Consider the following 22,834-nt stretch of genomic DNA (forward strand, 5'->3'; position numbering starts at 1 on the left):
CAGCCGAGAGCTCTTTGTTTACCAGACGCACCACCTATAGCCATCACACCCCCACCTTCGTTCCTAAGAAGCTACTCACATGCGTGTCATTCATTCTCCAGAACCCTTTCACTCACCCTTCCACAGGTCTTTCTAACAGGAAATACAACTGTCAGCAGATTTCTTTTTTTTAAGTTAAAATCAAGTATTAAGAAGAAGAGGTGGCAAGAATACACAGAAGAACTGTACAAAAAAGACCTTCATGACCCAGATAATCACGACAGTGTGATCACTCACCTAGAGCCAGACATCCTGGAATTCGAAGTCAACTGAGCCTTAGGAAGCATCACTATGAACAAAGCTAGGGGAGGTGATGGAATTCCAGTTGAGCTATTTCAAATCCTAAAAGATGATGCTGTAAAAGTGCTGCACTCAATATGCCAGCAAATTTGGAAAACGCAGCGTGGCCACAGGACTGGAAAAGATCAGTTCTCATTCCAATCCCAAAAAAACGCAATGCCAAAGAATGCTCAAACTACCCCACAATTGCACTCATCTCACATGCTAGTAAAGTAATGCTCAAAATTCTCCAAGCCAGGCTTCAATAGTACGTGAACCGTGAACTTCGGGATCTTCAAGCAGGATTTAGAAAAGACAGAGGAACCAGAGGTCAAATTGCCAACATCCGTTGGATCATCGAGAAAGCAAGAGAGTTCCAGAAAAACATCTATTTCTGCTTTATTGACTATGCCAAAGCCTTTGACTGTGTGGATCACAATAAACTGTGGAAAATTCATAAAAAGATGGGAATACCAGACCTCCTGACCTGCCTCCTGAAAAATCTGTATGCAGGTCAGGAAGCAACAGTTAGAACTGGACACGGAACAACAGACTGGTTCCAAATCAGGAAAGGAGTATGTCAAAGCTGTATATTGTCACCCTGCTTATTTAACTTATATGCAGAGTACATCATGAAAAACTCTGGGCTGGATCAAGCACAAGCTGGAATCAAAATTGCTGGGAGAAATAACAATAATCTCTGATATGCAGACGACACCACCCTTATGGCAGAAAGCAAAGAGCCTCTTGATGAAAGTGAAAGAGGAGAGTGAAAAAGTTGGCTTAAAACTCAACATCTAAAACTGAAGATCATGGCATCCAGTCCCATCACTTCATGGCAAGTAGATGGGGAAACAATGGAAACAATGACAGATTTATTTTCTTGGGCTCAAAAATCACTGCAGATGGTGACTGCAGCCATGAAATTAAAAGACACTCCTTGGAAGGAAAGCTATGATCAACCTAGGCAGCATATTAAAAAGCAGAGCTATTATTTTGCCAACAAAGTTTTGTTTAGTCAAAGATATGGTTTTTCCATTAGTCGTGTATGGATGTGAGAATTGGACTATAAAGAAAGCTGAACACCAAAGAATCAATACTTTTGAACTGTGGTGTTGAAGAAGACTCTTGAGAGTCCCTTGGACTGGAAGGAGATCAAACCAGTCAATCCTAAAGGAAATCAGTCCTGAATATTCATTGGAAGGACTGACGCTGAAGCTGAAACTCCAATACTTTGGCCACCTGATGTGAACAACTGACTCATTTGAAAAGACCCTGATGCTGGGAGAAGAAGGGGACAACAGAGGATGAAATGGTTGGATGGCATCACCGATTCAATGGACATGAGTTTGAGTAAACTCTGGGAGTTGGTGATGGACAGGGAGGCCTGGCATGCTGCAGTCCATAGGGTCACAAAGAGTCGGACATGACTGAGCGACTGAACTGAACTGAACTGTAAACCCACACTGTCTTTTGATTGGATCCCTCCCTGCTCTTTGAAAGAGGTAACCCTGGTCTGTGTGTGGATCCAGAAAGCAGCTTTATTATCTTCCACAGTTCAAACTGGGTGGCTTTGGAGACTCTCCCTTAAGTGGGGCTGAGGCAGGTAGGACCAGGCCACTGCCCCAGAAGAATGTATGGAATCCCTTTGATCCCTAAAGAATGGATTAACAAGGCTTCTTGGTGAGTGAAGAAACCTGCTACAAATTCTAGCATCCAAATTCGAAGGTTTTCAAATTCTTATTTCTTCAGGCTATTCCTTTCATTAATTCCATGCACATCAGATTTTTTTTTGCTCTTTTCCTGAGCTCCTATTTTTCTCTGAAACCATAACCATATTGCAGGGGTTGGGGGGTGAGGGCAGCAGGGATTAATAAACTACTAATTGTAGAAAAGGTTTTTACTTCTCTCTCCCACAAAAGCTTTATAGGCAGAACTTTTATTGCAGTTTCCTTTTTTGCACTTTATAGATTTTGTGTTTTTTACAAATTGAAGATTTGTGGCAACCCTGCATTGAGAATTCTCTGGATGCCATTTTCCCAACAGCATTTGCTTATTTTGTGTCTCTGTGTTACATTCTAGTAATTTTCTCAATATTTCAAGTTTTTTCATTTTTACTTTATTTGTTATGGTGACCTGTGATCAGTGGCCTTTGATGTTATTACTGTGAATGTATAAGATGGTCATGTAAAATGGGGCACTTAATCCATAAATGTGGTGTGTGTTCTGACTGCTCCATTAGCCATTCCCCCTCTCCCTCTCCTTAAGCCTCCCTTATTCCCTGAAACATGACAACATTGAATTTAGGCCAATTAATAACCCGACACTGGCCTCTATGTATTCAAGTGAAAGAGTTACCTGTCTCTCGCTTCAAATCAAAAGCTAGAAATGTATGATTCAGCTTAGTGAGGAAGGCATGTCCAAGGAAGACTGGCCAAAATCTAGTTTCTTGCATCAAACTCTTAGTCAAGTTGTGAATGAAAAGAAGAACTTCTTGAAGGAAATTAAAAGTGCTACTCCAGTGAACACACGAATGGTAAGAAAGCGAAACCGCCTTATTGATGATGTGGAGAAAATGTTAGTGGTTTGGAAAGAAGATCAAACCAGTCACAACACTCCCTTGAGCCAAAGCCTAATCCAGAACAAAGCCCTAACTCTCTTCAGTTCAAGGAAGTCTGAGAGAGGTGAGGAAGCTGCAGAAGAAACTGGCACGTGGCACTCTGACTTTCTGGGCCTCACTTTCTTCAACTGTGATCTGAAGTTAATCATACTTCTTAATACCCTGTTCCTGTGAGGGGTAAAACATGTGCAAAGTTAGAATGTGTGGTATCTGGCACAGTGCTGAGTCACGAAATACTAGAAATATTGATTCCTTCTCTCTCCCCTGCCTCCTGCCCTCATTGTGTTGCCTTATTGCTGCTGAAATTTCAGTAGCTGAAGATATCTTAATATTGAAATGTGGAACCTGGAAAATACTGTATGTTTATAGAGACAGAAGTAAATCGAGTTAATCTTTTTTGCATGGCTATTTACACATTTTCTAAATATCCTGATTAATGGGGAAGGAAGATCCAGAAAAGGAATCAGGGACTTTGCCCTAAATATTCATAAGCCTGGGCCTTGAGCTTTGGTTTCAGATGCTGTTGTGACCCTCAGAGCACACAGGCCAGGGAGCATCTGTGCTGTTATAAAATTATCTTCCCAAGGTCCAAAGACTGCAGCTTTGGAGACAACCGTGAGTCAGCACCAGTAGTGAGGTATGAGTAGCGAGACCGTCACTGATAAGGAACAGATGACTCAACAAACGAGTCTTCAATTAAGTATGACTACCTGAACAAAGGTGGCTCAGTGGTAAAGAATCTGTCTGCCAATGCAGAAGACACCGGAGACGTGGGTTTGATCCCTGGGTCGGGAAGATCCCCTGAAGGAGGAAATGGCAACTTACTCCAGTGTTCTTGCCTGGAGAATTCCATGGACAGAGGAGCCTGGTGAGCTACAGTCCATGGGGTTGCAGATTCCGACACGGCTGAGCACGCACCCCCCCCCCACACACACACACATACACCTGAACGAAACTCCATGTAGGTGGGTATGCTGTGCCGAGTTGTTGGGGAGAAGGGACAGAAGTCATCAGGACCATGAAGTAGGAGCTTTCTTCCTGAAGGAACTCGGGAGGTGCTCCAGCAAACACCCGTGCACCCCTCTCTGCCAGCCCCTTCCGCTCTCAGATCCCTTTTTGCTCCAAGAATCATCCTCTTGGGGAAACATTTACTACTTTACTCATTACTGCCACTCTCCTTTTTTTCTTCTCTAAACCACACTTCTAAATGCCAGGGCTCAGGAAAAGAGCCTCTCCCTTCTCTGCCCCTCCAGTGTTACAGAACTACAAGCACCTATCTTAGAAGGTCACGTGAATCACCCAGGCATTTCCCAGAAAGAGTCTGGCCCATTCTATTTATAAAAGCAGTCACAAAAGGAATTCTGTGTTGCATTCAGTATAAATGCTGATAGATCAGCATCTGCCTGGGGCGTCCTCAGGGGCACAAAAGAACCGTCTTATTTCTCTCCAAGCCTCAGTTGGCTCCTGCCTCCCACTCAGCTCCCAGAACCTCGCATGCTAATATGAATGATTTCCCAAGCAGCAGGGCAAGTGGTGAGATGCTGCAGGTTTTACTCATCAAGATTTTCAGCTCCAGTTCTGTGCTCTGGGGGACCTGCAGGCTTTGAATCAGGCTCTTCCCTCAGTCCTGGTGGGGACAGGGAGGGAGCCAGGACAGGGTTTGACAGGAGAGGCCCCCCGGCCAAGCACGGCCCCGGTGGCCCTGGTGGCCTGCGTCACAGGTGAACTGCTTTCCCCTTTTGCAGCTGGAGCCTGGATCTCCTCTTCTATCTGGCTGCTACTGTTCACACACAGACCGCTCGCCCCAAAGTTAACAATGACTGATCCCTTCTAGAGCTCTCTGCCTGCACCTCTCCTTCTGCCTATCTTTGTCCCCCTACTATTTCCTAGAAGACCTTGTATGCCCCTTCCGTCCTTGGCTAATGAGACCAGGAAGTTCTGGAAGGCAGGGCTCTGGTCTGGTTTTCTCCCTCCCCAGCTCTCGTCTCCCCACTTGGAGCAAGGCTTCAGATCTACTTGATTGTTTCCAAAATGCCGACTCGACCAACTCCAAGTGAATCTTTACTTTCAAGGATCCCTTGACCAAATGCATGTCCAAAGTTAGAGCTGTACCCATCTGACAGATCCACAGATGTCATTGGCTCAGTCCTTCTTATCTGGAGCTCTCTCCCTGGGCCCTACATCCTCCCCAATAAACATCCAAGCAGAAGGTAAGGGCTGAATGGATAAGAGGGACCTGCTAGGTCCAAGACCCATGGAAGAAACCGAGGGAAGCAAGAGGAAGGGAGAGAATAGGGAAGAGATTCCACAAAGAGGAAGAGGAGGGAGGCAGGCAGAGAGGAGAGTGACTGGAGCAGAGGAGACAGAGAGACAGACAGAGAAGCAGGGAGGAAGGCAAAGAGGACAGAGAAAGGCAAGGGAACCAGGGGGGAATGGCAGATGTCTCAGGCGGGCTGGGGGTTGTCGCGCCACAATTTGTCCTAATTCTCGAGTGCCTGCTATGGGCCAGGATCTGTTGCAGACCCTCAGGGATACAGTGGTCAAGAAGACTCTGTGACAACCTAGAGGGGTGGGATTGGGTGTGAGGTGGGAAGGAGGCTCAAGAGAGAGGGGATATATGTATACCTATGGCTAAGCCATGTTGATGTATGGCAGAAACCAATCCTTCAACTAAAAATAAAGAAACAAAATTTTAAAAAGACAAGCTCTTTGCTCAAGGTGTTTATATTCCCATGGATGACTGATGACAAATAAATCAGTATATAATAAAAGTTGTTGAAGAAAAATAAAACAGGTGCCAGTACTCTTGCCTGGAAAATCCCATGGATGGAGGAGCCTGGTGGGCTGCAGTCCGTGGGGTCGCTAAGAGTCAGGCACGACTGGGCGACTTCCCTTTCAATTTTCACTTTCATGCATTGGAGAAGGAAATGGCAACCCACTCCAGTGTTCTTGCCTGGAGAATCCCAGGGACAGAGGAGTCTAGTGGGCTGCTGTCTACGGGGTCGCACAGAGTCGGACTCGACTGAAGCGACTTAGCAGCAGCAGCAGTCTACTCTCAAATAGAAGGTTCTGACTCCTAGTCCAGTGCTGTTGTGTTCATGCAAAAGACAAAACACCTCAGACACTGAAGGAGATGCTTTTATTCAGTCTATTGCAACAGGGAGAATGTTCATTAAGGAGGAATATCAAATAAAGGGAAGGGACCTGGGGCTTCATACATGCAGGTGAACAAGGGAGTCATCCTGAATCTTACAGGAGCCTTGAGGAAGGATGAAGATGGGTCTATCTCAGAATATTTGAGGGTGATGGTCATTTGAAGTTTCACCTGTGGGTCACAAAAGGATGGTGGTTGGGTGGTGAAAACTCCAAAGGGTAGAGGATTTTGCGTGGCTGTTTTCCTCAGGTTAAGTTCAACCCTGTCACAAATATCACCCTAGCTCCATTATTCTAAAAGCTAAACGTGATTGCTTCCCTGTGCTTATTACCTGCCCCTTAACTCTGGACTTCCCTCAAGCTGCACACAGGGCCCTTTGGGGCCTAACTCCTCCCTGCTCCCGAGTAGCTGAACTGGGAAGGCACAGGGAAGGGCGCACAGGAGAGGACCCTGTGCAGGGCCCCCCCATCATCTCTGCACACCTGCCTCTGGCCAGAACTCAGTCACGGGGCCACACTCACCTGTAAGGGGGACTGGGTCGTATAGTCAAACTGTGTACCCAGAAAGAAGGAGAAAATGGATGTTTGTGGTCATGGCTAGCTGGCTTTTCAGGCTGTTTCATCTCTAGGAACATCCCTCTGCCCTCTTCCTGGACCTTTCCTGATTATATGACACCTATGCATCCTTCCAGAGTCATTTAAGCATTCCATCCTTTAGAAAGTCTTGCTTGACTATCAGTGTGGGCCAGGTACCCCCAAAGGCCTCTGTAGCACCCAAGGATCTGTTACAATACCAATCATGCTAATCTACAACTGTTTATTTTCTCATCGGTCTCCTTACACTAGACCTTGAGGCATTAGAGACTGTCTTCTGTCTCTCTGTCCTTGGTGCCTAAGCCCTGCTGGGGCACTGAGTACCCAGTGATCCGTAATGTCTGTCAAATAAATAAATGGATTCTGGTTTGCTTCTAAACTACCAGGATAATTTTAACCAAAAGAGACCAGAGAGTCCCCCTTGTAACCCTAATAAAAGGTTTAATTTGAGACCCGGGCCTGGATCAGTTCTCACAGTGAGGCCTCCCAAAAAGACACCAAGCATTGTTGATATTAGGGTGCAAAGAGAGCTCAGATGCCTTACTTTGAGTTCAGCTCACTAACCCTCTTTCACAGCCTGATTGGCCCTTAGAGAGGAAAGAGAACTGCATCCCCGCTTCCTGGCAGATGAGGATGGAGGGAACAGGTAGGTACCCTTTGTGTGCGTTGGGCAAGGACCGTAGCAGACCTGGAGGGAAGGTGACAGGTTGCAGTGGCCTTACGCTCATCTGGGTAGTCAAGTAAGCAGTTACATGATGACACACGGGTACAGCATCCGTGATCTCATCACTCCAAGCCAGTTTGAGTCAGGACCAAAACCAGTAAAATCTTATTAACACGCGAGAGAAAGGCTGAGTCATTTCTATAATGACTGGCTTATGGCAGGAATCTTTACCAAGCCTGAGGATGAGAAAATAGCCTCTTTTCATGTCGAATTATTGGCTGGAGTCTCATCTTTATAACTTTTGAAGAAGGAATTACATGGCTCACACATCCAAGACAAGTAGGGAAATTGCCTTAGGGCACATAAGTAACCAGACCACAAACAGGACTCGGACCTAAGGCCTGAGGGGGCAGAGCAGCTACCCACAGCATCCTAGGTCTCCTGTTTTCTCCTGTGGAGTCCTAGTTATGTGCATTGGTTAGGCAGGAACATTGAGCTGCCCAAGTGATAAAGATAATGATTATAGCTTACATTTACTAAAACTTAAAATGCACTAGGGGGCTTCCCTGGTGGATCAGTGGTAAAGAATCCTCCTGCCAGTGCAGGAGACACGGGTTTGATCTATGGGTCGAGAAGATCCCCAGGAGAATGAAGTAGCAACCCCCTCCAGTATTTTTGCCTGGGAAATCCCATGGACAGAGGAGCCTGGCAGGCTACAGTCCATGGGGTCACAAAGAGTCAGACATAACTTAGCAACTAAACAACAACATAATGTACTAGGCACTAAGCTGGGAGATTTATATGTGCAATCTTGATTGATCTTTGCAATTATACATACAATTCTCAACTCTATACTTACTACATGCATTCATTGCTTTATGTGGGAAACATAGTGTGTGGAAGATGCTGAAAAATTCAGCTCGCTGTGTTCCAGCCACACTGGGCTTTGTTTTCCAAAGATCACGTCAAGCTTGTTTCCCACCTCAGGGTCTTTGCACAGGCTGTTTCTTCTGTCTCAGCCATGCACTTTGCCCAGATCCTCCCCTGGGTTTACTTCTTACCTCTCAGGCCTCTGCTCAAATGCCACCTTCTCCAAAGAGGCTTCCCTGATCTTCCCCCATGAAATAGACCCCAACTCCCACCTGTTGTTCTCTGTCTCATTGGTTTCCTTGTCTTTCTTCATAGCATTTAATAGTACTCAAAATTATACCAAAGATTTATTCATCACTTGATGAGTGAAACAAGGACTTTTTCTTACTTACACTGTCTCCAGGATCTTGAAGAGAGCCTGGCACATAGTAGGAGCTCAATAAATATTGGTTGGGTAAATGAATAAATACAGTCCCTGGAGAGCAGGGCCGCATCAACAGCTGCTCAGAGCACACAATTCTCAATGAGAACCAACAAAGCAGGACTTCCCTGGTGGGTACAGTGATAAAAATCCACCTGCCAATGCAGAGAACACAGGTTAGATCCCTGGTCTGGGAAGATGCCACATGCAGAGGAGCAACTAAAGACCATGGGCCAAACTACTGAGTCTGCGCTTTAGAGCCCGTGAGCTGCAACTGCTGAAGCCTGTTCGCCTTCCTAGAGCTTTCGCTCCACAAGAGAAGCCACTGCAGCAAGAAACGCAGGCACTGTAACTAGGGAAAGCCAAGGCCCAGCAACGAAGACACAGCACAGCCAGAAAAAAAAAAGACCCAACAAAGCAGAGGGGGGTGGAAAAAGGAGAAGAAAGGAGGAGGCAGCAGAAAAGCTCTCTTCAGATTTGAATTTAACTACATTTGTTTAGTTTTCCTTATGCATCCAACTTAGTGACCCACAGTGTCTCTTTCAATTCTCATTCCTGTGTAGTAGGCAATTATAGGGGAAAAGGGGAAATATAAGAATAGAGAGCAGAAACACACTGACATCAATTCCTTGATAAACTCTTTATCCATAACAGGAAAGAGGCTTTTATATTAAAAAAAAAAAAAAAAACAGATTCCCAATTGCTTATCTTTGTGTAGCCCAAACCACAGGATTTTGTGTTTATTTTTTTATGATTCAGCTTCATAAAACCCACAGGCTATTTAATTTACTATGTTTACTTTTACTATAACTTCAAGACAAAAGATTTATTACTAACCTCCACCCTTCCCTCAACTCAGCTTGCAGAATCGCTTCCATAGTTTACGTATATTGATTCAATTCTCTGGATGCCTGTGCATTTCCTCTATAAACTGTTTCGTCAACTTTTATGGAAAAGGAGGCTGAGTTTTTCTAAAGACGTGTCCAAACTAAAATTTCATTTTATAATAGCATTAAAACAGCATTTTAATTACATGTTAGAACAGTCTGACCTGACAAAATCTTGCAGGATCCTAGTCTGAAATCCTGGGAGCCTCGAACAACCCCCACCCCCCACCCCCACACACAAAATCCTCCCCCTTATTAAAATGAAGAATTCTTCAGTGGGTTTGGCCTCTCCTTGTTCCTTTTGGCTGGTCCATGGTCTCAACTAAACTTATGCACTGAGGTGTGGCTACCATTACAGGGGTTGTGCAAAATGGGGGAATCTGATGGGCTCTGAGCTTTGAGCAGGATCCCAGTTTATGTAACAAGCCCCAATCTGACAGCTCCCTAGGCCTATCTGCCATCTGGTGAACTTGACTGGTCCCTCCACTCCACCCTCTCTGCACCAGTGGGAGCCCATAATTCCAAGCGGTGGCTAGGATTAGGGTCAGAGGTCACCCTATTATGGCTCAGATGTACTTAGTGCTGCAGCAGCCCACAGCCTGCTTTCCAGAGGTGCCAGGAGCTCTTCAAGGAAAGTGCTTAGTTGCCCAGTCATGTCTGACTCTTTGTGACCCCATGACCTTGTAGCCTGCCAGGATCCTCTGTCCATGGGATTCTCCAGGCAAGAATGGAGTGAGTAGCCATTCCCTTCTCCAAGGGATCTTCCCGACCTAGGGATAGACGCAGGTCTCCTGCATTGCACGCAGATTCTTTATTGTCTGAGCCAGGAGGGAAGCCCTCTTAAAGGAATAGTTATGCTGAAATAATAGACACTTAACCCCTGAACAATGTCAGGGAGATGGAAACGGTAAACCAGTGTAACTTCAGAGAGATTTTTGGGTGCTCATCCCCTTCTTTGTGTCCTGATGAAGAGAAATTTGTGTATGCTGTTGAGCCCCGATTCTCATCCATCACACTAAGCTTCACAGGAGGAAATTTGGGGAGACCCCTTCTCCTTCGAACACTCCTCCTATATCTACCAGAATTATCCCTTCCTGTAAACAACTCCTCTTCAAAACTTACTTCTGATTAAATATCTGCTAAAGGTGGGATGTGAGCCTCAGAAGGCATTTTTTTAGTTAAACCAGCAAACATGACACAGCACCTTATGGCTTACAACAGGGTTCAATCCTTAACCCTGGATATTCTAACTACCTTTTTGACAGTGGGAAACCCAAAGCTGAGACCATAAAGAGAGATGAAGACTGCAGTTTGAGTTTCAATCACTTTGACCATAGGTTTCCTGGTGGCTCAGATGGTCAAGAGTCTGCCTATAGACCTGTGTTCAGTTCCTGGGTTGGGAAGATCCCCTGGAGAAGGAAACAGCAGCCAACTCCAGTATTCTTGGCTGGAAAATCCCATGGACAGAGGAGCCTGGAGGGCTACAGTCCACGGGGTCACAAGGAGTCGGACATGACTGAACAACTTCACTTTCTTTCTTTTGATATCATTTTACAAGCAAGTAGGAGTAATGAGACTTCCCTGGTGGCGCAGGTGGTAAAGCATCTGCCTACAATGCGGGAGACCGAGGTTCGACCCCTGGGTCAGGAAGATCCCCTGGAGAAGGAAATGGCAACCCACTCCAGTACTCTTGCCTAGAAAATCCCATGGACGGAGGAGCATGGTAGGCTGCAGACCATGGGGTCGCAAAGAGTCGGACACGACTGAGCGACTTCACTTTAGGAGTAATGAGAGCAAGCCTAAGTAAGCCTGGCTCTCTCTGGGCAGAGACCCCACTGCCACTGCCAGACAGGGTGCCACACTTTAGAGTTAACAGAACATCCCCAGGCTCTTGTCCAGGAAATGACACTGGGGCTTACTGGACCACAGCTACGAGCCCATTAAGGGCAGCGGCAGACACCAACACACTCCAGTAGCCTCAAGGGCAAATTCAGAATGACCCCATAACTGATTTTCGTAATGCTCTTATGGGCAAATGGGACCCAATTTCCATTGCACTCGTGTTTCAGAAAGCAGTGAGTATACAAGGAAGTCAGGAGAATCTTCCCATCAAAAATGTTTAACGTAGGCACTGAATTTTTCAAAGGATAGGACTTAAGTAATTGAGTATGTGATTTCTCTGAAATGTCTTGTCCCCTGATGACCCCAGATTAATGAGGGGTTACCACACATGCCCACTACTCTACCAAACCTAAGTTCTAGCACAATATTTTTTTAAAATCTGTCCAAAGTTGCTGCTAAACAATGAAAAAATTTAAAAAGTTCCCCCATAAGCTTAAAGTCTTTTATTCTATTAAAATGAAAATAAAGTCTTCTTTTACCCAGTAAGCCTCCAAAATTCTCAAATTGTTGGCAAGGAATTAAAATATTGATGTGACATATTGCCTTCATGGTATTCAGTGCAACATTTTATTCTTTTTCATTTTTGTGCACCATATTTTCAGTGAATGTCATAGAAATAAACGTTTTCTGCAGTAAATATGTTTCAGATATATTTGCAATTCTTAGAGCTCTAAGAGAGAAATCAACAGACCAACACCCAGATCCCCATGGCTGCCTGCCAGGCCGCAAAGGCCTGCTGGGGAAGGAGACAGGGTTTGACATCTTATCAAGTGCAGAGTTTTTGACTGCTCTCCTGGACTGGACATGCTTGTTGCTGAGTCAAGTCGATACTGCCTAAAATGACTCTAGGATTGTCCATTATTAAGAATAAGTAACATGTTCTTGGGGCCTGCTGGAGTTCTCCAGGGGCAGGAAGGATTAGCAATAGTAAACAGATCATACAGAATGCAGACAGACTACAAATTAAAATGCATTTTGATTACTTTATGAGTCTGCTGTGTAAGACACAGGCTACTCCTGTTGATACATTGATATTCACACAAACACAGATGCCCTGCAAGAAGTTGGAGAGACCTGCCCTTCTGAGGAAGGCCTCAGGTGTCACATCAGAGGGAGCCACTTTGAGCTTCAGAGGACACAGGTGATGTGCCTGGCCAACTAGGGGAGGAGGCAGATCCTCTGTGAGGGGACAAGACTCTGGCGATTTTTTCTTTGGGCCAGTTTCTTCTAATCCACAAGGAGGTCCAGCAAGGGGCCTCTACAGCTGGTTGAAGCTGGCCCAGACATAGTATTCCTGAGATCACGAAGGGTTATGATTTGAGACCTGTGGAGCTTCAAAGCACCCACTGGGGTTCCTCACGTCAAGCTTATGAGAGTGTTTCACCTTGGAGGACTGCTCATTCTTCCTTACTCTGTTGGGTGTCATGGAGGTGGGAACCCTTGCCTCTGAGCTGCCTTCAAGGAAAGATCCTGGAAAGGAATTGCTGTTCCTCCCAGGTTCCTCACCTTCATGGCTAACTCTGCCCCAACTCTATCAGTCTTTCAAATGGGCTGGCACTACGGCCATCACCACCAGGGCTTCCCAGGACTTACCTGACCAGGTGTGAACAACATGTTCATCACACCTGAAACAGGGTTTTTTTTTTTTTTTTAATTACAAAGAATAAAATAAATATAAATCAAGTAAGAGAAAAAAAAATACAAATGGTGAGATCTACCAAGCACGGGGTTGCTCTGGGATAACCAGCTCTAGCCACACCTTGTCTGGGCTGCTGACACAGCTTCTGGTCCTGGCTGCTTGTTCCCTTACTTTAGTAGCCCCTGAGAGACCACATCCCAAAGCCAGCTTTCAGTCCAGAAAGATTATATACACAGAGTTTGGGGGAAGAGGAAGGAGTCCACTCAAGTCCCAGTTTGGACAGTGGAGTTGCTGGAGGGGATAACAGGAACACACACTCTTCTAGGTGGACAGTAATAAACAGAAGACATAGACATAATGTCACACCCACTGGCAACCAGCCTCTCAGTTCCTCTTGTCTCATAATGGCTTTCACGTGAATTCATTCATGCCACAAACATCTCCTGAGCACCTACTGAATGCCTGGGCCTGGGTTAGGTGCTGGGTTAAGTGTTGATGGAAATATTAATAAATAAGGTTCGGCTCCTGCCTTTGAGAAGCTCAGATCTAAAGGGCAAGTCATTGTAATCTCTAGAACATTTTACTAGCTTTCTAGCTGTCTCCCTGCTTCCCAACATTCCCCCTTCAATCCATCCTCAGTTTAGTAATCATGGGAATTTCATTAAAACTTAATCACATCTTGTTACATATTTGCTCCCACAGCTTCCCATCTTGCTCATAATAAACCCAGCATCTTTATAATGGCCTAACAGCTGAATATACTCTGACCTCCCTGTTGCCTCTCATCCCACTTCTTGCTTCTCTTCCTCTCATCCATTACAGCCGCCCAGCATGTCCTGCCTCCGGATCTTTGCTCTTACACTTTGCTCTTCCTTGAATTATCCTCTCCCACATAATCCCTGGATCATTCTGCTGCATACTTCAGATACGCCCTTGAAAGCTATCTTTTCAGGCAGAACTTCCGTAAATCCCTGCAATGGACTGAACTATGTTGGACTGAACTGTGATCCCTCAAAATTCATATGGTGATGTGACTACACTGGAGGGAGGGTCTTTAAGGAGGTGATTAAGGATAAGTGAAATTATGAGAGTAGAGCTCTGATTTGACAGAGCTGGTCCCCTTATAAGTAGAGGTAGAGACATCAGAGCGCTTTCCCTACCACATGAGAACACAGAAAGAAGGCAGCCATCTGCAAGCCAGAAAGAGAGCCCTCACCAAACCCTGACCATGCTGCTAATCCAGACTGCTGGCTCCAGTACTGTAAGAAAATGCATTTCTGTTGTTTAAGCCACCCAGTTTCTGGTATTTTCTAATCGCAGCCTGAGCTAATTAATATACTCTCCTACCCTATATTAATTAGCTCAGGCTGCAATTTTAATTTCTACATCACATCCTAACTTTGCTCCTTATGTCATTCATCATGGTCTAATATTCTACATATTCTGTTTATTTTATTTTTTAATATAAATTTATTTATTTTAATTGGAGGTTAATTACTTTACAATATTGTATTGGTTTTGCCATACATCAACATGAATTTGCCACAGGTATACAAGTGTTCCCCATCCTGAACCCCCCTCCATCCTCCCTCCCCGAACCATCCCTCTGGGTCATCCCAGTGCACCCACCCCAAACATCCAGTATCATGCATTGAACCTGGACTGGCGATTTGTTTCATATATGATATTATACATGTTTCAATGCCATTCTCCCAAATCATCCCACCCTCTCCCTCTCCCACAGAGTCCAAAAGACTGTTCTATACATCAGTGTCTCTTTTGCTGTCTCGCTTACAGGGTTATCGTTACCATCTTTCTAAATTCCATAAATATGCGTTAGTATACTATATTGGTGTTTTTCTTTCTGGCTTACTTCACTCTGTATAATAGGCTTCTAGTACAATGTGATATGAATGAGGACACACAAAAGAAAAACAAAAAAAGAAAGGGCAAGACACTCCTGTACAGACAGCGTCTAAGGGAGAATTGGCAGCTGTTCATCCCACCCCCACCCCTCGGCAGACTCTGAGACAGAGCTGAGCGTGAAGGGTGCCCCTGGAGTCTCATCTGTGGAAGGGCAGGAGAGGAAGCAGAGTGGGCAGAGGAGAGGCCCAGTGGCAATGCATGCCTGGTGATGGTGTCAGTGACCCACGGGCGCTCTGGTGCTAAAAGGCCCTTCAGAGTTAGGCGGAGATTACTTCACAATCTGCACTGATCAACCATCTGGCCACCAGAAAGGGGCATGACTTGGGCAGCTGGGGCAAACATTGGGGAGCTGGACAGGGTCTACTGACAGCTCATCCAGCAGATGGGGCAACAAGCCCTGGGATTCAAGGGACTGGGGTGATGTATCGTAGCGCCCACCACAGCACCCAGAGTGTTCAGAGAGCAGCAAGGTGAGGATCAGAGGGGCTTTTAGTCTTCTACCCAGAAGAATTGTGAAGGCTTCACTGAGAAGAGTCCCAGATGATGAGGACCACTTTTCAGGCAGACAAAGAAGGGCAGAAACACAAGATATAGTGCCCACGGATTATTGTTGCCTGGTGGACTGGGGACGGTGTGTTGAGAGGAGGTGAGAGGGTAATTCTCTCCTTACCCACCATGGAGACCTGACTTCATCCCTTCCGTGTCAAGCAGGGTAGCCTCAACTTGTTCCATATACACTCGATGAGCATAAGTATGTGGATAAATATTAAACCCCTGTGGCCAGAAAGATAATCAAATCATGACTGGCTGATAAACTCAACAGGATCTTTCAATCGGCAAATATTTAGTCTGTTAATAAACACAGTCTGTTCCTCCCTGACAGTGGGGCTGAAGTCCATCGCCTGCAGTGGACAGGGAGGAATGGGCCCCGCACCCCAGACTGAGCAGCTGGTTCTGTGTGATCTTAGTCCAGTCGCTTCACCTCTTGGGATCTATTATCTGTAAAGCAGAGCTAATACCTTCTTACTGGGTGCTGTGGCTTAAAGGTGATACTATATTACATGGTGGGCCATGGTACTGCTCTGCAGCCCTCAACAGCTCACTGGGCTGCAGGAAGTGCACCCGCCTGCTTTAAGGCCACCGCGGAGCTTGGCTGCTCTGTCACCAAGACACCATTAGGGCCAGAGCAAGCCCGAGGACATAGTTATGTAAGCGATCTGCTCAGACAAACCCAGGACTGGTAACGAGCAGAAATGGGAAACAAGCAGCCTTGGTTTTTCTCCTCTTGCTGGTCCTGGGCTGGGTTTAGAGATGGTTGCTTAGCGACACCGCTAATTCATCCTTGGGGCCATCACGCCAAGGCCCCCGGTTCCCACCAGGGAAGGAATGCCAAATGCCTCGGTGCCAGTCTGAGCTTTCATTTGTGAGGATTATTTTGACAGTTTTTGCTGAAGGGGGTTCTATTCTGAGGTAAACTGGGGACATTCCTCTGATGGGAATTACCGCGGGATAAAAGAAGGGCTGGGAGATGGGGGTGGGGGGACGGGAGCTGCAACTTAGGGTTCCTGCCCACCCTTTTCATGAAGCAGATTATTCCGGAACAGCACTGTGACTAAAGAGAAGCTCTACAAATGGGCCTTTGTTTCAGGCTTGGCAGGGAGAGTGCTGGAATCCTCTTTTCAAGTCTGAGTTCCGGCCCAGTGCTGCGCTGCCCTCGGACTCGAAGGCTCCTAAGCCATTCCGAAGTGGGGCTGAAGGAGATGAGTCAGAGCGCCTGCGGGCACCTGCCCTGGGCTGTGAGCTCGGAGTTTCTGGATTGTTCCCACTGAGCTGGCATCCCAGAACTGTCAGGGCCCCTCCACGCTGGGGAGGGCAAACACCGGTCACTCTATCAGCCCACAGCCTGGATTCCAACTGCTTTTGAAAGTTGAGAACACTAAGGGGTGAGCCTGTAACTGTCCGATTTTCCGTAAGATTAAAAGGAATGAGTGACAACATTTTAAGAAAACATGATTTCCTGGGTCAGTTGCTTCAAATGCAAGGAGGAAAACATTGAAAAAAGCAGTTAGAGTAGCCTGGCTTGTTTTAAATTCATTTCATAATGCAAGTTTACAATTAGAGGACTCATCCTAAGGGCAACTAACTGAAGAAATCAACTTTCAGTGAACTTCTAAATGAAAAAAATTCCGTAAATCACTCGATTGTCCAGCAAAACCCCTCCTTGAAGACAGAAGTATGCCGATCCCACTGGGACATGTCCGGTAGTAACAGGGTCCTGCCCTCAGCAGGTGTGGCTCTCCACTCCCCCTGCACAGGGGCAGAATTTATACCCATTCAGCTGGGACTGTCCCTCATGGATAACACTCTGATCAGTAAGCACCAGATGAGCTGAAACTGCCCTACAGTTCACAGCTGCTACCTGAACCTTTTATTTTTTTTAATAATGTCCAACAGCCTGATATACAAATCAAAGACTAGTCTGTGTCATGGGGTGATGAGCCTTTTCTAGTTTCCGTCTCCTATAGTCTGAAAATCCAAAATGCCTTCTTGAGGAATTCCCTCCTCTCCTTTCTTAAAAATCCCAGGGAGAAAAAAACATGGGAAGCAACCACTTAGAAGTGCCCATTAGTCCTTTCTCAGTAGGAAGGAGAACCCTGTGTACAAACTGCTAAGAGAACCAGAGATAAGGAGAGTGGAGTGTAATTATTGAGCCCTATAATTCAGGGATGGAATCAGTGTGAGGCTTGGAAGATTTGTAGGGTCACTGATGAGTTAGCAAACCCTATTAGCATGAGTATCCATTACAAGAATAACCTGAGATCCTCATCCCTGCCCTTACCCGCCCCTGCCCATGCCAGTCACTGGAAGAAAGGAAGGGTGGGGGAGAGAGTTGGACGTCTACTCTGACTTTTCCAGTTTGGGGTGCAAGACATAGATATTTATCCAGGTCAAATCAAAAGAAGAGAATTGCACAATAGCCCTGAAAAAGAATATTTATGGAATGTTCTCAACTACTCTTCTCCTGCTCTTCTACCTCTATCATGTTCTTGTCCTCTGTTCAGTCTTATTTTTGTCTCCTGGCTCATGCTTTGGGTGTTACCACACCTCCCCACCCTCTACTCCCCTTAACTTTGGATGCCAAGACCATGGACCCTGCGTGGTCCCAGCTTCATCTGCTTCTGAATGTGCCCTTCTGGGTTTTGCTCCTGATGTTAACTCGTCCTCTAGATATTTTTAGCTGAAACTCCTGGGTGAGCCCATCATCTTGAGCTAGGTCATGTCCGAGGTTGGTGAACAGACTATATATATGACCTTGGGTTAGCAACTTATCCAAGGCCATTTCCTGTGGCTGGAGGACAGCCTTGGGGAGGGAGATAGAAAAATGATCTTGTGTATCAGATATGGCTAAGGCAGACCCTTCAGCAGATGACCCCAGTTTTCTGGTGTTTAATGTAGACAACCCTTCAGTTCTGGCTGAATAACATAGCACCAGTTTTCAGCAGTCTGTATTGGATAGTAGGCAAGCATCCGGGTGAGTATTTCATTTTGCATGAAAACTTTCACATTCAAGGGTACAGACATGAACAAATTGTGAAGTGCTTTCAGTGTTCAGTGAATTGCCGGTCTTTGGAGAAGACCAAACCTAAGTGAGGTACAGTCACACAGAACTAAAAGGTTAGCGTGTCTAGAGTGTCTCAGCCTTTGGTGCAAAAGCCTTGGTCCTACAGCTCTACTTTGGGCCTCAGCTCTACTTTGGATCCAAGGAACTTGGGAGAAATAAGAAGAGCTCTGGGCTAGGGTCAAGGGAGAGAAACTGTCAAAGCTAAGGGTCCAGATGAAGGAGAACTTCACCCATCCCCAGACAGCTGGGTCTCTTACCATCTTGCCCCTTCTCTCACTCCCACACGCCCCACACTCTCATCAGATGACTTCATCTATGCTTAAAGGAAGGTTTGACTGTGACAGTTTGTTCTTTTAGAAAAATCACCATTAGGGGCTGTAAGTCCTAGCCTCCCTGTAAAAGTTATGCTCTCATGCTCCTCATTCTGACCCCATAAAGGGGCTCTTTGTGCTTCACAAAGGAGAAAGGCTCCTATGTTTCTCCTCTCAAAACTCTGCTTTCAGTACTTCACTTCTGACACTCAGAGCACTTCGCCTCTGGTCACCAAATGTGTGTGAGTTTTTCTCCCATACCAAGAGATTTTCAGGCATCAGTGGGTGTCCTCTACAATGTATTCAATTCTGACACTCTCTACCTAGAGATAACATTAGATCACACACATGAAGGGTTCAGTCCCCCACTTCAAATGCCAATTGCAAGTCCAGATTGTTACCTGTGCTTGTGACCAATAAGCTACAAATCAGAGGCTCCCATGACCCCCTCTTTGGGCTCAAGTAATTTGCTAGAGTGGCTCAGAATTCAAGAAAACAGTTTACTTACTGCTTACCAGTTTATTGGAAAAGGATACATTCATAAAGGGTACAGATGAACATCCAGATGGAATGTTCATAGAACAAGTTATGTGGGAAAGGCTGTGGCACTTCCATATCTTCTCTGGGCACCCCACTCTCCCGGCACCTCCGTGTGTTCACCCCAGAAGCTCTCCAACCCTTGTACATTTGGGATTTTTGTGGAAGCCTCATCCCATAGGCATGCTTGATTATTAACTCTTTTTTTAGTCTCTCTCCCCTCTCTGGAGAATGGGGGGTAGAGCTGAAAATTCCAAGCTTCTAATCATCAGTTGGTCTTTCTGATGACCAGCCCCCATCCAGAAGCCCACCAAGAATCACCTCATTTGAAAAAAAATGTTCCTCTCACCCAGGAAATTCCAAAGGATTTAAGAGTTCTGTGTTAGGAACTGGGATCAAAGACAAAATATGGGATCAAAAGAGGTCCCTAATGTTTTTCTCACTTAAGAAATCAAAAGGGTTTTAGGAACTCTGTGCGAGGAACCCAGGACAGAAGCCAATATATATCTTTTTTTCTATTTTCTCACACTGTGGAGGTTCCCATGGCCCCCCTCTTTGGGTTCAGTCATATCCTAGAGCTGGTCACAGAACTCAGGAAAACAATTTACCTACTGTATTAACAGTGTACTATAGGATATAGTCTTCTCTTGTAGCTCAGTCGGTAAAGAATCTGCCTGAAATGCAGGAGACCCGGGTTTGATTCCTTGGTCAGGAAGATCCCCTGGAGAAGGAAATGGCAGCCCACTCCAGTATTTTTTCCTGAAGAATCCTATGGACAGAGGAGACTGGCTGGCTACAGTTCATGGGGTCACAAGAGTTGGACATGACTTAGCTACTAAATAATAAAAGGGTGTAACTCCAGAACAGCCAGATGGAAGAGATGCCTAGGGCAAGGTGTGGGAAGGAGGCAGGAAGCTTCCAAGCCCTCTCCAGGTGCCCTACCCTCCCAGCATCTCTATGGACAGGAAACTCTCCAAACTATGCCCTCTTGGGTTTTTATGGAGGCTTCATTCCAAGGTCCAATTGATTAAATTATTAGTCATTGGCAATTAAGTCAACCTCCAGCCCCTCTCTCTTCCCCAGAAGTGGGAGGGGAGGAACTGAATATTTCAACCCTCTAACTGTGTGGTTGGTTCTCTTAGAAACCAGCTCTTATCCTGTGATCATCTAGAGGCTTTCCAAAATTCACCCCATTAACATAAACTCAGATGTGGTTGAAAGGAGTTTGTTATGAATAACATATCAATTTCATGCTTGTAATTTTGAAGCTATTTCAGGAACTGAAGACAAAAATCAAAAGATTCCTGTATCACTCTAATCAATCGCAGCAGCACATGCTTCTTAGCAAAGGAGGGAATCAGTAAGTGGTAATGGATCATCAGTGTTGGGGGTACTGAGAGTTCCTGACATCACAGTGATCCCCCACATGAATAGCAAAATATAGTTTCTTATTTGAAAGAATTTTGAGAAGGCATTCTTTCCAACTTTGGGTTTCCCCAGTGGCTCAGGGGTAGAGAACCTACCTGCCAATGCAGGAGATGTGGGTTCAATTCCTGGGTCAAGAAAATCCCCCCTGGAGAAGAAAATGGCAACCTACTCCAGTATTCTTGCCTGGGAAATCCCATGGACAGAGGAGCCTGACAGACTATGGTCCATGGGGTCGCAAAAGAGCTGGACACAACTTAGCAACTAACCAACCACAGCAATTCTTTCCAGCTTTAAGTTTCTTGGATGTCAAATAGTATCTCAAATTATATCTAAATAACTTTTAATATTAATAAATGAAAACATGGATTCAATTTTCCTTTTAAATGTAATTTTTAATGAAAAAATACACAACTAACCTCATTTTAACATTTTTTATGACTCCACCACCTCATGATATTCCTTCTGATAAGCTCAAAATATATCCATATTCCCACATTATTACTATCATAAGATAAACCAATTAAACCAGTTTTGTTCTTTCATTGAAAATATCTAGGTGATTCAATTAATTTATTTGCATTCTTATTAAAAATCCATGGGAAAACTTTCATCATCAACCAATCAGTATAAAAATAAAGAACAACTAGAACACTTAAAGAACTGCTAGCACTTCAGTGCTCGAGAGGCATTTTTGAGGGCTGTGTCCCAGCATCCTTGCATCTGAGTTTTTTCAGCCACCCTCTAAGATTAGGTGACTATGAGAAATTTCAGATCACAGTAAAGTATATAAAACCCATGCCAGCTGGTAATCACCACTGCCATCTTGCCTAAAAGAATCCATGCCTTCCTGAAATCTTTGTGAACAAAAGTAGTTTAGCTGATAGCCCACATGACCCCGGCAAGAGTACCTGTAAAGGTTCATAACCTCATAACAAGGTTCATAATAATTTGTCTGTCAACGGTGTCTAAAATTCCTGATATAAAAAGCTATAAATCATTAGGCCTCTAAGAATCATGAACACTTGATTGTGTTTGCCATAGATGTCATCATGGAAAATTTTGAAAAGTCTTGAAGGGCTTGGGTGTGCTCAGTCACTCAGCTGTGTCTGACTCTTTACAGCCCCTTGGGACTGTAGCCCACTAGGCTCCTCTGTCTATGGGGTTCTCCAGGAAAGAATACTGGAGTGGGTTGCCATTTCCTTCTCCAAGGGATCTTCCTCACCCAGGGATCAAGCTCACGTCTCTTGCATCTCCTGCATTGGAAGGCTGATTCTTTACCACTGAGCCACCTAAGAAGCCCTAAAGGGCTTTCTCTCCATATAAGCTGTAAATGCAGAAAGGGTGAAAGCTTAAGTTGGGGGTGTTGGACTGGATGCAGAAAAGAATTTGGCCAATGAATTCAGATTCACTTTCCATATGTCATTTTTTTAAGAGCTTGCTTTTTAATTAAACGAAGCATGTATTATAAAAAGGGTGCATATTATCAATGTACAGGTTGATGAATTTTTACAAAGAACATAGTTCTGTAACCAGCATTTTGAACAAAGAAAACCAGGTTATCACTAACTACCCAGAAGACCCAGGTAGACTTCCTTTATGAAGGGCAATCCCAAACTGATTGGTTTTCTGTTTTCTGTAAAAGGTAGCACATAGAGTTCCCCTTTAGCGTCTGTCTGCCTTCACTCACTCCCATGTTTGAGAGTAACCACAGTGATGCACTAGTGGGAACTGTTCCTTCCAACCCCAGTAATGCACTCCACTGTGGGGAACACGCCCGGAGAATTCAGTGTATTACTGATGGGTATTTGGGCCATATACTCTGAACCAATGGTTGTTGTTGATTTGGTAAAGTTCTAAAAAAATAATCACACATTTGAGAGAGACAAGTCAGGATTTTGATGCCAACATAGACAAAAATAATAGAGGGACCACTTTACTTGCT

General features: G+C 45.2%; 1 long non-coding RNA gene across 2 annotated transcripts in view; it reads right to left on the reverse strand.

Annotated features, from left to right (window-relative positions):
* Positions 1-6,104: 6,104 nt before the first annotated feature.
* The window catches only part of LOC138987229 (uncharacterized), a 50,616-nt gene continuing 33,886 nt past the window's right edge, over positions 6,105-22,834 (reverse strand). For both annotated transcript variants that reach the window (XR_011463669.1, XR_011463668.1), the window contains exons 3-4: positions 8,612-8,795; positions 6,105-6,263 (exon numbers count right to left, since the gene is read on the reverse strand). This is a non-coding gene — a long non-coding RNA (uncharacterized lncRNA). The remainder of the gene's footprint in view (positions 6,264-8,611; positions 8,796-22,834) is intronic.

The sequence above is a fragment of the Bos mutus genome, chromosome 3 (genome assembly GCF_027580195.1).
Source record: "Bos mutus isolate GX-2022 chromosome 3, NWIPB_WYAK_1.1, whole genome shotgun sequence".
Classification (NCBI taxonomy): domain Eukaryota; kingdom Metazoa; phylum Chordata; class Mammalia; order Artiodactyla; family Bovidae; genus Bos; species Bos mutus.